Source organism: Acromyrmex echinatior, chromosome 1, assembly GCF_024713525.1.
Source record: "Acromyrmex echinatior isolate Ae372 chromosome 1, ASM2471352v2, whole genome shotgun sequence".
Lineage (NCBI taxonomy): Eukaryota > Metazoa > Arthropoda > Insecta > Hymenoptera > Formicidae > Acromyrmex > Acromyrmex echinatior.
This window is the reverse complement of record NC_141852.1, coordinates 12,422,646-12,438,818: the sequence shown is the minus strand read 5'-3', so window position 1 is coordinate 12,438,818 and position 16,173 is coordinate 12,422,646. Positions and strand designations below refer to the sequence as shown.

The window sequence follows — 16,173 nt, the reverse complement described above, 5'->3', positions numbered from 1 at the left end:
GGGCGCGGCGCCCGGGAAAGATACGAAATAAGAAACTGGGCCCGGGAGAGCCGCGACCGAGCTGGCTGTCGGCCGGAGGATGGGCCTTTTGCCTTGGCGAGGAGAGAAGTCGGTGGTTCTCTTGTGCTCTCCTCCTGGGAAGTAGCGGCAGATGTTCCGACTCGGTTGGCGCGTGCCCGCTGCCACTTGGCTGCGAAGAAGACGGTGCCATCTGCCCCTTCTTCGTCCCCTCCCCCCTCCTCCCATCTCCCGGACCTCTCCCCCTCTTTTCGCTAGGCCCCCGCTGTCCCCTTCCATACGCCATCGTGGCGTGCGTGCACGCGTCGCTCATCGCTGCCACGGGGCAGTGATACGAAATTGCTATCGGCCACCAAGAATGCACACAGGCCTCTTTCTTTATCCGCGAGCGTGCTGTTGTTGACCCATCGGCGGCTGGGACCAACCCGATAAGGTCGCGGTAAAGCTATGGGTACCCGAGATTATCGCTTCAAAATGGTAAACGCACGGCTTCTGGGAAAAACTGCATTCGATTAAACGTTTCAAATAAAGAAAATGACAAAAATCTTGATCGATCGAAGGAATATGCCATACAGTATGCAAACAGTATTGTTGTATCAACAACATATATACACGCTTTTTATGACATTGTATAAGACTTTAGTTTGACATACTCACAAAAAATATATTTTATTCAAATATCTTAAAATCATAATTCAGTTATATATATGAACCATTAAACTATCAATTATTATAACGTTCGTTAAATTAAAAAAGGAAGGAGTTTCTCATTGATCTTGACGCGATAAATTATTTTTTTTAAGCCTTGTGCCTTGCTAGAAATCGGTCTGAAATTTCGGATAGAGGAAGAATTATTAACAAATCACATTTCAACAATTCACGGTTGTACGACCAATGCGATTGATCAATTCTTTCCATCTGAGATCTCGAGCCAATTTCTAGCGAATAATAGACACAAAATTTTACTGCTTAATGATCCTTTCATGATCGATTTAATTTTTTTTATAATTCTTATTGATGAACATTTTAATGGAACTGAAAGAAGTAAGTTGTAGAAGGTGACAATAAATAAATTCTTAGTGGGACACACATAAGTATATCCCATTGGTTACTAAAGAGTTAAATGTAAATCTATATACCATCATACATTTGTAACCTCCAAAAAGATTAAGACCGGTATTCATAAGTCGGTTCTTATTTTAAGACCGTCTTAAGTAATGTCTTAAGATACTAGTACAGCCTTCCGATTGGCTCATGACATCTTAAGACTGTACTTAAGACAACCTCAAATATAAGAATCGACTATGAATACTAGTCTCTGATTGATTCGTGACATCTTAAGACTGTACTAAGACGGTCGTGAATATAAGGATCGACTATGAATACCGCTCTAAAATCTTATTTCTTCTTCTCACTTCTGTTACAAGTCGATGTAATAGGGGGGGGGGGGGGAGGAAACGGGAGTCTCAGGCAGCCGTCTCGACATACTATCCTCGAGCGAATTTTTCGACAGGAAAGGCGCAATCGCGTGATTGGGCGCGCGGTGGAGAAGTATAATTACCGAATTAAGCGATTCTCGATCGGCTGTATGCGTGAACTCTCGAGGGAGCGTCGGTGCAGTGCTACTCCATGCGTAGCACACGAGGGAGTGAGGCGTGAGCGTGCGAGGGCACGCGGTAATCAGTAATGTGCGCCACGCGCGTGCGAGCGCATTCTCGGCATCGCGAGCGAACGAACGAGTCCTCGTCAGCTCAACCTGACGCCAGGTATAGGTCGATTTCCGCCTGTCGCGGGAATCGGAGACAGCTCTCTCTCTCTCTTTCTCTCTCTCTTGTTCCCTGCGTGCATCGAATAACGCGGCCGATCACTGAAAATCGGTCCGACGCGTGAAATGTGCACTCGAGAACCGCGCGCGCGACATATGGCATTCGTTGCATCGGATGCAGCAACAGCAGCAACAGCAGCAACAACAGCAGCCGCCGCCACAATCTGTCTTGGACAGTTGTCTAGCTTTTTCACATTCTTTTCCCGCGAACGTCATTTGGGCGGAAGAGAGATTCGTCGCTCTCGCAAATGTTTATTATGAGCAAAGAGAAAGGAGGAATCCGCTGCGTATTGTGTTTGGATGGAGAACGCCCATTCAGCGCAAATTCAAGCGCATCTCTCTTACTTAAAATGATTACCGAAAAGAGACCTAAAGATTTATACGAAACGAGATCCTCTTTCAGACCTTCGCACAAAATATAAAGTAATTGTCTCTCGCTGTATGCACACTGGAAAAAGAATCTGGTTGCATCAATTAGAATTCCGACCTGAAAATACAAAAGATTAGAATCTATTATAATTTTAGTTGAGATACAGAATTCCGATTGATATGATCAGAATCTTCCGGTTCGTTCATTTACAACCGGATATTTTTCTCAGTGCAGATGTGCGAGGATCTGTCATAGCCTGCCGACTACGGTAATTCGTTGGCAGTCGCGAGTCGGTGTCCGGCCTGCTGAACTTGGGATTGAAAAACATTGCCGAGAAGCAACAGATGGCATCGACCTTGCCGCGGTACGGATGCTGCATCTGGCCACGGCGTCTTTGTCAATGGCACGTGCTGCACGTCCTATATATCGCGATCTGCACCACCGAATGTCCCGCCGCACCGCCGATATATATTGAGAGGCCTGTCGCACTCGGGTTAAGCCGGATAGGGAGGTCTCGGCTTTCCCGCCGGTGCGTGAAAAGATTTTTCCTGAGGTATGAAGCCATCTGCGACCCCATCAAAAAAAATCTCAATTTCAGGTAGCACCGCTGAAAATCATACCCGTACCTGAATTAAATGCTTTCATGAGCGACGTTTCTGAAATCACCAGCGGCTCTTGAACGCCCGGTGTATCATAATAATTGATACGTCAGCAGATCGAAGGCGATTTTATTTGAATGACAGACATAAACGAATGAAACGAGCGATCGACTATTTCTGATCAACGAGAATATTGTCAATTGAGTAAAAATATTTTAAACAATGGATTATAAGCGGTATTGCTACAAGCAAGCGAGAGTAAATAACTAAAGTGCGCTATTAAAGATATTATATACTAAGATATTATATAAAGTACATTTAAAATTTTACTGTATATGTGACCGTAAAAATAAAAAAAATTGGATGTTTCGGTTAATTTTCAGTCATCATCAGCGATGTCATATCAAAAAATATTTTAAATTCAAGAATTAGGTAAACATAGTTGGATAATTATTGATACACGGGGAAAACAATTTTGCTGAAATACCTAAAAATTTAGTTTATAAATACAGATCTAAAAATAATCAAAAGTATTCAATCATCAAAATATTTTTGCAAAAACTTAGACATGAGCAATGCTGCAAAAAATTGTGTTACTATAACAGATCGACATCTTTATAATTATATTCAAATCTATTATACAATAGTTAAATTTTCAGATACTTCAGCAAAACGATTCTTTTCATGTATACATTCAAATTATTTATATTAGATTTTATCTGTAATGAAGGTCATTAATCACATATTTCGAGAAGAAATAATAAAGAAGATTGTATTGTCTATACGTTATATAAATCAATTTATCAGTTATGCTACTGACATTAAATACGAGAGTTCGTGCGTCTCGTATTCGAAGCTTTTTATACCAGGAGATGTTTCATATTTAGGTAAATGTAAATCCATGCCGCGATTGTAAATTGATATGCCATGGAATGCAAAATGCGAAATCGATTTATCAGTTCATTCAATGAATCGAATACTCTCGTGTTTCGATGATAATAGCACGTGCCTTATTATCAATCCGCATTGATATGTGAAACAATCGCGACTGTCAATGAAACGAAATCTCGGTTATATAAACGTTTATGTATACTAATTGCATTAATTGTGATTATTAGTCCTAACAATTAAATATATACATATATACATTTATACGCGATTAAAATTGGCTTATATGCAACTAATCGATGAAGACATTCGAAATGTAATCCAGAAAGAACGTTCGCGATTTTGGCCATATGTCTGTAAAACTTTTAGCCCCATTGTAACGAATGCCAAACCCGTTCGACGACCAGATGCGAAAAATCGTTTCTGGAGACACTTAGCAATTAACGAACCCATAATTCTCAGCGTGCGACTGTTTTCGCGTCGCGCAAATCACGTGTCGAGAAATCAATGCGCGTACCTTTCGCTTCGTCTCAAGAATCCTGGTCAAGGATCCCGCTATCGTCGTATTATACTATATATTTCGGTATTTGCGCGATCATAAACAGGTGCGACGAGAAAGAGATGGAAAGAGAGAAAGAGAAAAAGCGAGCAAGACGCGGGGAAAGACTCGGAGGATGTCGCGCGGGCAACGAAGAATTTCGGATAAACCGGCGTGATTGGTGCACCGTGTGGGCAGCTGCTCGTAGCCCCCAATTAAAGTAAGTGTTGTGTCGTAACAGGTGTCGCGTGATTATATGAGAACGAGGCAGGACCGGGCCAATAAATATCGCTTGCGATATCCTAGTCGATATATACATATATAACCCAAGTGTGCTCACAAACGAGCCTACATCTTACCATCGAACGCGTCAAACGCGAGTCACTCTGATACGCGGATGCACCTGCGAATTTTTAATAAATTAATAATTTGACACGGGGGGGGGGGGGAGGGGAAATTGGACATGCGTCATGTTTCAATAACATATTGCGTGCTGTTGACAAGTATAAAGATTCGTTCGACCTTGCCAAACTTGTTTGCTCAGCCTCTATTTGTTCGATATTGAATTTCGGTGCGGGGTCATTAAAATCGTACTTATTTCAAAACTCAAAATATTATAAAGTGGCAACTGTAGCAAAAAAAAAAAAGAACAGCCCCCGACTATGTTAAAAAGCAACAAATATAAAATAAAATTATAGACACATATCTATAAGGTAATAAAATAACAAATGAAGAAATAAAAATAAACGTTAACGAGACGACAATAATGTAATGAGTGATAAAAGAAGAGAATAAGGTAGGTAAATTACCGCAAAAGTTACGTTCTTGGAGTAACGAGCGAAGGAATCACGGGTCTTCCACCCTCCTCGTGAAGGAAGCTATAAAATCTTATTGCTCGGGCATGTGCCTCGCACGGGGTACCAATGTACACCAGCGTATGTACACGACGAGGCGAGGGAAACGGCAGTAACAACAGCAACAACTCGGCTGAGTCGTAGTCCGTAGAAAGCAGAAACTGGTAGAAATGGAGGGAGACACGCATGCATGCATACGCGGACTGCGGAGTGGAGAGTGGTAGCCTCACGTGGACGATATCTCGATTCTCGCCGTGTGCACACGTGCGTACGCATACAACCATTTTCCACCTACCAACCTACAGACCTACCTCACTTACCACCGGACCCTCTATCCGTCCCGGGGTCTTCTATCCTAGGGAGTAGCGTACGGTGGTAGCACGTGCTCAAATCCGAGAGCAGCTGCCCGCCTCTTCGCTCTCAGAAGGACAGACAGGAAGGATATTCGCTTTCAACCCCCTCCCCTCCTCTTTCACCACTTCACTTCCTTCCTATCTCATTCTCCTCCAAGAGATCTAAAATATACTTCCCCTCCACGATGGCGAAGAAAAGAAAATCGCTGGCACGTGGATATACAGCGATGAAACGTTGCGATGAAATAATTAATTAGAAAAGGTCGGAGCAGTCCGTGAAGATCTTCGGATAAGTTCAATGGTAAAGATAGATGTATTAATAGGACTGTCATTTATAAAAGTATAATATTTTTGCAAGATTTCATTAAAACGATATTCACCGCAATAATAAAGAAAATGAATGAAAAAAAGATAGCTTATGTATTTGGAGATTCGATTTAAAAATATTCTTTAGAAATGTGTTTTATAAAAACGCTATATATAAAATCTCATAATTTCAAATTGACTGAAACTGGTTAGAATAATGATTTTTATGAAAGTTTATAAAATTCATTAAGCTGATTGAACATCGGAATTTACGTTTTAACGTTACATTTGTTTTTGTACACGCAGAGAAACACGTTAGAAAACGTTCTCAAAGTTGATCGCATTTGCATTCTATGTTTAGTTACGAGATATTAGTTATGCGCGAGAGTTCTGTTCAAGGCTTCCCTACTCTTCTGCCATGCCGAGTATGCAGATTCAAATTACCGCGGTTCGAATAAAATGCAATCAATGCTTCACGGTCACGGGTTAATTAGAGTATTCAGGAATTCAGCAACTTTCTAGGACCACAGGCTCGTCTTGGCGGAACAAAATTGCCTCTCCTTTTCCCGTTCTCTATAAAAATGATGGTAAATCTAAAAAAAAGAGTTCGAAAAAAGTTAACGTTATTTAACTAAATACAATTTCCGAAATCGATTTACCATTTCGGTTTCATTAAGTCGAATTAAACTTTATCAAATTCTTAATTTTACTTATTAGATTCGTCTCTCTTTTTTTTTTTTACCTGTGACGCTCGCAAATTCGCAGTCTGCTTGAACGAAAAGAAGAATCCCCATAATTCTTGCCCTCGAGCCATTCGTAGCGCGAAAAGATGCTTATTACAAGCCAATAAACGCGGTGCTTGCTCGCAAGAGAAGAAGAAGGAGAAGAAGAGTCCCGGTAGCCAGCCCATTACGCCAAAGAACTCGTTCACTTTCGCGGAGCAAATAATACTTGAAAAGGGCTGTCGCTCGCGCTGCTAGCAATAAAGACACTGCAATAATATGATAAGTCTTCGATTAATATTATAGTTCAATGCGATAATATTCGTATTAATTTTGTAAACTTTCAATTTTTCTAAGAGAAAATTTATTCAATTGATATTTACGGCTCTCTTTGAATTTGACAGATATCGCAATTAATTTTCATCTTATTTTCATCTTATTTCAATGTAAAAAATAATAATATAGAAATAATATTATTAGAAAAGTAGAAAAAATAATAATATTGAAGAAATAGACTTTTTGTGTCATATTGTAAGTTTTGTCAAATTGTCTTTGTAATTTCGATAAAAATATTCATTTTCCTTTAGTTCACGTATTTAATAGACTTTCATCATCATTGTCGTTATTTCTCTCAAGTGTTTAAAAAGATTTAAAATGTCACTTATAACGTTCTGGCAAACGAATTACGATAGAGCTCTCACGCGAAGTACAATTATGCCTACTATAATTAATTGATCAAACGTAAACTCAGCTGCTTCTCGTTCTGGTCACGAACTTGTTTCTATATTCGCTCCAGTCCAGCGCGATGGATTTGTCCTAAAGTAATTCCGACTAAACGAAGTTATTTAAGTGAGTTTTAATTAACGAGCACGAAACGTTAAGTGTTAAATGGCTTAAATTACATTAACTAGAATTAAATTAACCAAGCCCGCACTGACAATTTGGCGAACGCTTAACTCACGAGGATGGAAGGACACAATCTAGATACGATTTCGTATCCGAGTCCTCGAACATCTCTTCTTCAGCTTTCTCTCTGTAGTACGAATTTCGTATTCGCGCGTCGATGTTACGATGTTACGGGAAATTTAAGATTAAGGTGCATTGTATCGACGAGTGGCGTTATACCACCAGTGAACAACGGCGCGAGTACTCTATACTCTATATATAGCGAGGCGTGTACCTGCTCGGCACTCTCGAAAAGCTGCGGAGGAAAAGCAAAGGAGGGCAGAGCGGAGGTGCGCAGCAGCTGGCCTCACCGCAACATCTGGCGGCATCCGATACGTATATTCGGCATCGCCACGCGCCACTTCCAATTCCCGTCGTTCTCTCTTGAATCCTCGACTCGAATTCTTATCTCCGTCCGTTTCTCTTCTCTCCTCGCCGTTTCCCGATTTTCCTCCTTTCGTTAATCGTTATCAGCTTTCCCGCCGACTGGACTTCTCTCCATATCCACATCGAGTGTATAAAAAACGCGAATATTACCTCGTCGCGAAAGAATACTTTGTTACAGTTATCATACTTGATTATCAAATTATGAGACGTAGCTCAATTTTCACAAGAAATGTAATCCTAATTTTAATATACAATATCTCCTTTTTTGGAAAATAAAGGAAACATAAAATAGCAGGGATCGAAAACGTACAATTAGCTTCTCTTAATGATTAAAAAAAATCTGTTCATCTTAAGTAAACTCAACGCGCCACATCGTGACGGAATATACATTTTCGAAACTCACTTCCGGCTTGTATCGAGACACCTTATACATCAGCGAGGGGTTCACGATTTGGTTCACGTGACGCTAATATACGTCTACGTGCCTTTTTGTGGAACTTTCCAAAGATATAGCCCTCGGAAGAGATATAGACCGGAAGTGAATCCGCGTAGCACAGGTTGGGAGACACTGCTTCGTTGCACGAATGCGTGCTCGATCGACGGCGCAATCCTCTTTGCTTTCAAAGGCGGGGACCGCCGTCTCGAGACTGACGACAAAAGTGCAATGAAGTCGGGTGATGTATCTAATTTTAGCTTCGCGTCGACGCTCGTTGAACATTGTTTATAAATTATTCATAAAACAAGTAGCCATCGGTATAGTGATTGTTCCGACTAGAGAATGGTGTATAAATGTATTCTAGTTATCTCAGAGAATTTAAATTGTAACGAAAATTTGATAGGTTCCAGAGATATCGAGAAAAAGGAGAAACTGTCTTGTAAATTTGCATTTTTTAAATCGAGTTTTTTTTTATCTCTAAATATATGTAATAGCAAACATTCTCGTAGAAGTATTTTCAATAATCGATAACTTTAAAACAATAAAAGCTATTTCAAACAATAAATATCTTTTATTAGATCTTTCGAATAAATAATGTAGACTTTAAACGCACCCCTTACGATCGTCTGTGACAAAAAATAATGACTTAAAAATCTTACTTTTAAATTTTATCACGCTCCTGTAAATAATCCTGTATCTAATCGTTATGAATTCTTTCATCATATTTATTTTAACGATGTGTAATTTGACGATGTTGTGAAATCAAAAGATTTAAAAATAAGTGTTTACATAAGATATAGACAAGCATAAGCGTCGGTATTAAGTCAAGAAGAGGTCTAAGTTGTTTATCAGTGTATATCATATTTGATGCCGCCGGGGGGGATGGTTTATCGCGTATGAGAATACATATTTAAGATTACGTCCGGTGAGGTAAGATTGCGCTTTTTACACGCACGGGCGTGTAACGTGTAACGGGGTAGGGGCGAGGCCTTAATTTGCAAGGGCGACGCACGTTCGGCGTTGAATCGTTAATTTCCGTAACGAAATTTACTTCGGTATTCGCGGAACGATCGGCGTCGAGTAATGCTTGCATGCTCAGGAAGCAGGAAGGAGAGACGAAGGAAACGGCGATAAAATCATCCGAGTCGTTGCCCGAAAACGGGCAAGTGGGGAAACACGAAAGGACTTCGGCGCATCGTCGGAGGATCGTGCACGGGAAGCAAGGTGGAAGCAGTCATTAAACGAGGCCATTAACTCGATTGCCTTATGTCGTTGCACGTGAATTAATTTAATCTCTTGAATTGAAATCTCAAAGGGGTCCTCACGATGATCGATATATCTCATATGCCGATATTGTCGGCGTTGTGCGAAAAGACTCGAAGAATCATTAGCGCGAACAGTTAAAATACTGATAACAATTCAAATACTGATAATTAATTTATCAACACATCGATGAATAATCTACGAAAAGGAGACAAAGGCATACTGCGAATAAGATATTACTTTCAAATTCATTTTTATAAACTTTTTTACTAAAATTCATGCTGAACTGCCGGAACGGTACGGTACAGTATTGTTTTGGTACATATAAAATATTATTATTGATTTGTAATAAATATTGATCGTCTGACATCACGTTGATAACAAGGCGGGTTATCGAACTGGCACGGCAAAGGAATGAGTTTCCACCGTAGAGACTGTTATTCTCGAATCGCGCGGTACGTGTTTTAGATCACAATACGGGAGGGGGGGAGAGGGGGGGGGGAGGTGCGCACATTCCCATGACAGGAAGACTGAAATTAGGTTCCCCGTCGAGTGCACGGACCGAAAGATAATTCTCTTCCGAGCCACGAAGAGCTTGACAGCGGAGAAATTATTCTTTCGTACGATTCCCCGCGCGCACCGTTTTCGTCCCTTCCTTCCTCCCTCACTCGACGAACTAAGTAAGAAATCGAGAAAGTTCGTCCTTCTGAAATCCGACACATCGTATTTTAAACTCTTATCCAACGCGACCGCGAAAGTTTCGACAAAACCATTTATTATAGCAACAACGAGGTCGCGATATTCGGGATATTTTTAATCGATTTTTTAATTGGAGCTACATTGAGAAAAATGTTTAGACTAACAAAAGGATTTAAGAAGAACGGCATTTTGATAAAATTAACTAAAACTTCTGGTATTATAAAACATCTTTCTAAAATTCTTATTGGAACCTTTTGTTGGTTTAATCAGAATATTTTTTTTTTTATATATCACAGGTGTGTATAATAGAAATTTCGTTAAAAGATCTTAATAAAAAGTTATTGTTTTAATTGATTAAATATTTAAAGTGTGTATTTTATAAATGAGCGATAAATAGCCAATTAAATCGAACGATTTAACTTCATGTGATTTTAATTTTTAATTGTCAATATTAAAATATTGTTTAAATTATATAAATCCTAAAAAATAATGGAATGTGTGCAAACTTCAGCTCCTTGGACGAAAAATCTCTCGGTAAATTTCTTTCGGCTACAATACCGAGGAAGTTGAATTTTTCATTTATATCATCCGGATGTACGGTTGAGACCACCTTCATGGCATTCCCCTTCGTTCTATATTCATGCCCGCAGTAAGGTAACGAGTTAACATTGAAAAGAAACTATCATGACTAAAGAACAAGAACGTTGATCGACCGAAATATCAACGTCAAATATAATAGTTTATGACGTGCACGATTTTCTTCTACTGTGATTCCATTATAACATTATATTCCATTATAATTAACAAGTCATAAACAGCCAATCAAGAAGAAAGCCAAATTGTTTTTCTCAACTCAAATTACTTGATCTTTGTTTTAATGGTTCAATTATTACTGAAAATCTTCTTTGCACAATTTATAGTAAGCAAAATTTATTTGTTATATATTACGAGTTTATAAATTGGCAAAGACTGATTTAACTCAACGATCAAATATAGATCCAAAAAAAACATGAATTTCGGATTTTAATACAAAACGAAGTTTTATTTATATCCGTTTCCATCAATGTAGTTTAACTTTAATCTCGGTTCAACTTATTCTCCACTTTCTTCTAATTCTTAGAACTGAAAAAGAATGGAGAGTAAGTTGAGAACCGAGATTAAAATTAATCTACATTGGTGAAAAGAGATATTAATTAATCTTTTACAATCGTACGATTTTACTAATTATTTTATCATCTTTTCTTCCTACAACGAGAATTCTTCATTGAACATTACAATAATTAAAGATTGATTTAAGGTTCCGAGCGAGCTAGATCGACTGCGGAAATAATAACGGGAAATAATATTCTCCTGTTTGAGCCTTGTTAAGCCCTTGATCCTTCAAACTTTTAGGATTATGAATGAAACGTGATACTACATCCCGACTAATCTAACGACGATGTCCTTGAGCCTCGACGATACCTCCAGGCAGGCAGTAGCGGGCGGGCTGGTAGCAAAACTGGGAGCGAGACGGTGTAGATACGCGTAAGGAAGCGTAACGCCTACGTAGAGCCGAGCCTCTGACTCGCGACTTCCGGTCAAGCAGCAGGAAGCACGCTCGGTGCCTCGCCGCCACCGACGCCCGACTTGCCCGACGTCTCCGTCCTTAGACCTGACTATATCCGAGTGAGGAACTGCAAGCGTTCCAAGTTTCTCGAGAAATTTTCTTACGTTGTACTAAGATTTTACTAAAGATTATAAAGTTTGAAAACCAAATAAGTTTAACTTGCAAGATCTATTTTAGATCTATAATGAATAGACAATGATTTCATATTCACGTGTATCGATTGTTCAATTGTCAAGAAATTGTAGTGGATAAAATTGTGTGTGTGTATCTATAATATATACTTGCAAAATTGTTCTTAAAAAAGAAATTGATTTTAAAATTGATGTTAAAAAAACTCCTCCTTAAAATGTTTTTAAAATCTTTTCAGATCCCGATTATTCATTTTCTCCATTTCGTCAAAGACAATATTATTATATCAAGAAATGAATCAGTTTTTCAAAATTAAAAATATATATAATGTGCATTTCGAGAAATTGCGACATTAACATGCCTATTAAAAAAAATCTTGTGTAAAGAAGAAAAGCGATAGGAAAAGAAAACTGTTAACGCGTTTTTTTCCACAAAATCTGTACGCGCGTTTGACGATTACGGACGGAATCCCAACGCCTTAATTGACTCCCGATGCCGTTAATTGACCCACACTTCTTTTTACGCGCAATACCCGCACATATTATTTCGCGATCGCAAGAACGCGTTCGTGGCTTAACGATGTCGTTAATTGTCTCGTGACGAGAGTAAGCTACGTTTTTTATCGCAAATGCGAACCTTCGCTCAACCTGTTCCGTGCGTAAGAACTAACTGTACACATCTAAGTTCGTGAAATCCTAATTTGCCAGCCAAATGCCAGGTGTCTCAGGAGTTCTCGTTCTTCAAGTTCTTACAAGTTCTTACAAACTGCAAAACTAAAATTATCGGCAATACATGTATATTAAACTGAGCTGCGGATAACAAATGGATAACGAAACGTTAATTTTTATTCTCATTATCATACATGGATTAGATTATCAAATTTTTCACGAATTTAGGAAACTCTTTCACATTCATGGAGAAGAAAATATATGAAATCAGTGTTTAATGCAACTACAAAAAATTGTGGATATTTTTAATGTACTTATACTTCATTCGTGCAGAAGCTCACACGTGAGATGCATCGTCGGCCACATTCGCGGAGCTGAAAATAAGGAAAACAGTATATGCGGGGCTTGTTTCGCGTTTCGCTTCGCTAATTTCGTGCGTTCGCACGCCGAAATAAAAGCTTTAATTTCGTGGCAACCTGCCGCCGAGCCTAATTGGCATAGACGATGCCAGCGAACGTTCGCTCGTTCGTTCGTTCGTTCGTTCGTTCGCTCGCTTGCACGGCCGACTGCTTGCCGATGCGATCGAAGGAAGAGAGAGCCAGGGATACAGCGTACGATATTAATTCATAATTACGTAATTATCCTTCTAATTACACAATACCGTGCGTGTGTCAAATTATCCCACCGTTGAACGTCTTGGACGAAAGACGAAACGCGCGCTCCCAAGGACGTCGTACTTTCTGTAGGGTAGGATTTACATACGCGGATAAAATAATTGAGCAAAAATTTTCGAAAGAGATGAACGCAGAAGATTAGCTTCTGGCGAAAAGTCGAAAAAATTTTTATCTCATAACATGTTATCATACATCTAACATTGACACACGTTTTTGGGAATATATTAGATTATCTTGAAATTATAAATTTACAAGATAGAATCGCGCAATCATAATAATTGACACTAATTGGCTAATTTGACGTCGTCGAAGGGACGGGGCTATTATTTCGTTCATTGCGATTTATCTGTTAATTTTCATACAAATACCTATTGTTTCATTCGTGGAACACTGATTAAGTAATTTCACGTAGATCCGAATTTTATTTGGAATATTTATTTTCCCGTCATTACTGTTTTCTTTTAAGTACGAATTAAATAAGTATTATTTAAAATTTAAAATGAAATACAAGGAAAATCAATTTGCACCATAAAGGAAGCTTGGTTACGTATCAATCAGCGATTCTGTTTAAACACCCCAAAACGAAAAATACTAATCGGAAATACAGTGTGGTTGATAATGACCTTGAAAGAACTCGTTTTGAGACTCGCACCTGCAACTGTCAAGTTCAAGTCACGATTTGTCTCTCGATCGCGTATCGATCCCATTGCCATACAAGAATTAATTAACTGCACAGATGTATCGACTTAAAATGACATGGGGCGTCCCGATATGATCATCATTTATCATTATAGGCGTTAAATATTCGAGCTTAGCTTAGGGAGACGCAAGTAGCAAAAAATTATATAAATTAAAATTATTTTGAGAAAATCGTATTGGAATACAATAAAATCAATAAAAACAGGTCAATATTATAGAGTCAAATCAGATTACAATACAAAAACTAATTTATTACAATTAGAACTGAAATGTATAATAGATTTCACGATACGTATTGGAATATTTTCGTATTTTACCTATCGTATCGTACTTTATCTATCGCCTACGATCACAATACGTAAGGGAATGACTGCCGCGTGAGATGATCAGATTAATTAGATTGGGATTGTCGAGCGTGCGCGAGCGATTAATCGCGGACTTGGAACAGCGGCGCGCCTCGCGTGTATGCCTTTCGTTCGGAGCGTACAAAAGGACGAGAGGAAGAGAGATGCACCGAGATCGCGCCTGGATAAAAGACGCGCTCGCGTACACCTGAGAGTAGCAGGTGCAACGCAAGGTCTCGGTCCTCGGACGGAGTCCTGCTCTTCTCTCGCGTGACAGAATGCGCTGCGCGACGCGGAGCGACGTGCAGCCAGAATGTAATCGTAAATAATATCGAAATGTGGAAATAATTGATATATCGATTTTCGAAATTATTAAAAACTTTTCTTGTAAAAAACAGGAAATGATACTGATAAATTTAATATGTAAAAGTGATTATCAATCTATCAATATAGTATCAATGTTTTTGGAATATGAATCATTTGTAGAAACATATAATTTCTTTTTCTGTAGAAAGATAAAAAGCTTTACAAAAATTGAAATTTTAGTTTCGAGTTACTTCAATGTATCGATATTATATGATGTTTATATCTATTTGCCTTTAGCTCTGCTATAATCTAATTAATATATGTAACCAAAAAAATTGTACATATAAACATTGCAATATAACGACGTTCAATCTTTATGTATTTACGGTTACTACAGTAAAGAAAAGAAGCGACAAAGAAAGTTGTTGTGATAACTTAATTTTACTGTTTATATTCAGTCTAAACTGCAACCCCTATCGCGTCCTCTCCTTCACACTCGTCCTTTTTCTCTTTTACTGTACTTACCTGATATTTTTTGGATGCCATTGAGCGATGTCCATAACAGCGACCTTGATGAAAGCCTGCGACCTACGATGTCGATGGTATGCGGGTTGCAATTATTATGTCGGCGCACCATGTTCACCTTCCGTTGAAACAGGAATACAACTCTTTGTTGCTTGTGTTGTTGTGTTGTTGTTGTTGTTGTTGTTGTTGTTATGGACGGCCACGATAAACTGGCCACGCGTGCGATGAAGTGAGTTGAATTATCATCAGTTTACATTGCAAAATCATGTAGAATATTAATTACTTCCGTGCTTAAACTATAATGATACATATTAAAATTAAATTCGAGATAAGTCAAATTATCGTGGCATATCTTAAAGCTATGATAATATCTGTTTACACAATTAATAACTGTTTACAAAATTAATAAAATTAATCTTGAATAAATCAATGTATACAGCAACCACGCGTCGTGTATTTCTTAATCACAAGAGGAACTCAACGTTTTTAGAGGAACTTAACGGCAACAGTTGGAAATCAATGAACTCCTAACCGACTTACGACAGGAAAAGGATATTCACTAATTAATTTCAAAAATGTGCTGCTACGCATGGGATTTTCGCAGTTCGCGCGATCAGATAAAAAGAATCACGAGGTACGAAGAATTCATCGCGCTCAGCTTGATCCCAATCACGCAGATGATGACGCGGCTCTACCGACAGCTGCATACTCGCACTATTAACCGGCACTTCCAGCTTTCGGACGCTGTTTTGTTAATCAGACATTATCATACAGAATCCTCCTACCACATTCGACAATCGTTTGCATGTTCCTCGAGAATCGAAAGTAGTAGAAGTATAAGAAAACGGATAAAGACAAAAATTATGTCATTTAAGATATTTCATGTTCACTGTGTCTTACTGGCGGAAAAAATTAATCAATTTTAAATCAAGTTAAAAATGTAAAGTTTACTGTTATTTCTTAATTAAAAAATTGGGTTATTAAAACACTTAAAAGAAAGAAAAAGAAAGAAAAAGAAA

General features: G+C 38.6%; 1 long non-coding RNA gene across 3 annotated transcripts; it reads right to left on the bottom strand.

The window, feature by feature from the left end:
- Window positions 1–662: 662 nt before the first annotated feature.
- LOC147910975 (uncharacterized) lies at window positions 663–16,160 on the bottom strand. 3 transcript variants are annotated; one of them, XR_015547835.1, is made up of 4 exons: window positions 15,155–16,160; window positions 7,654–12,980; window positions 6,494–6,742; window positions 663–6,344 (listed from the first exon to the last, which is right to left on the bottom strand). It is a non-coding gene; the product is annotated as an uncharacterized LOC147910975 (long non-coding RNA). The 3 variants fall into 3 exon arrangements; XR_015547834.1 differs by lacking the exon at window positions 7,654–12,980; XR_015547841.1 differs by lacking the exons at window positions 663–6,344; window positions 6,494–6,742 and having other exon boundaries at window positions 12,766–12,980.
- Between the last annotated feature and the right edge of the window lie 13 nt (window positions 16,161–16,173).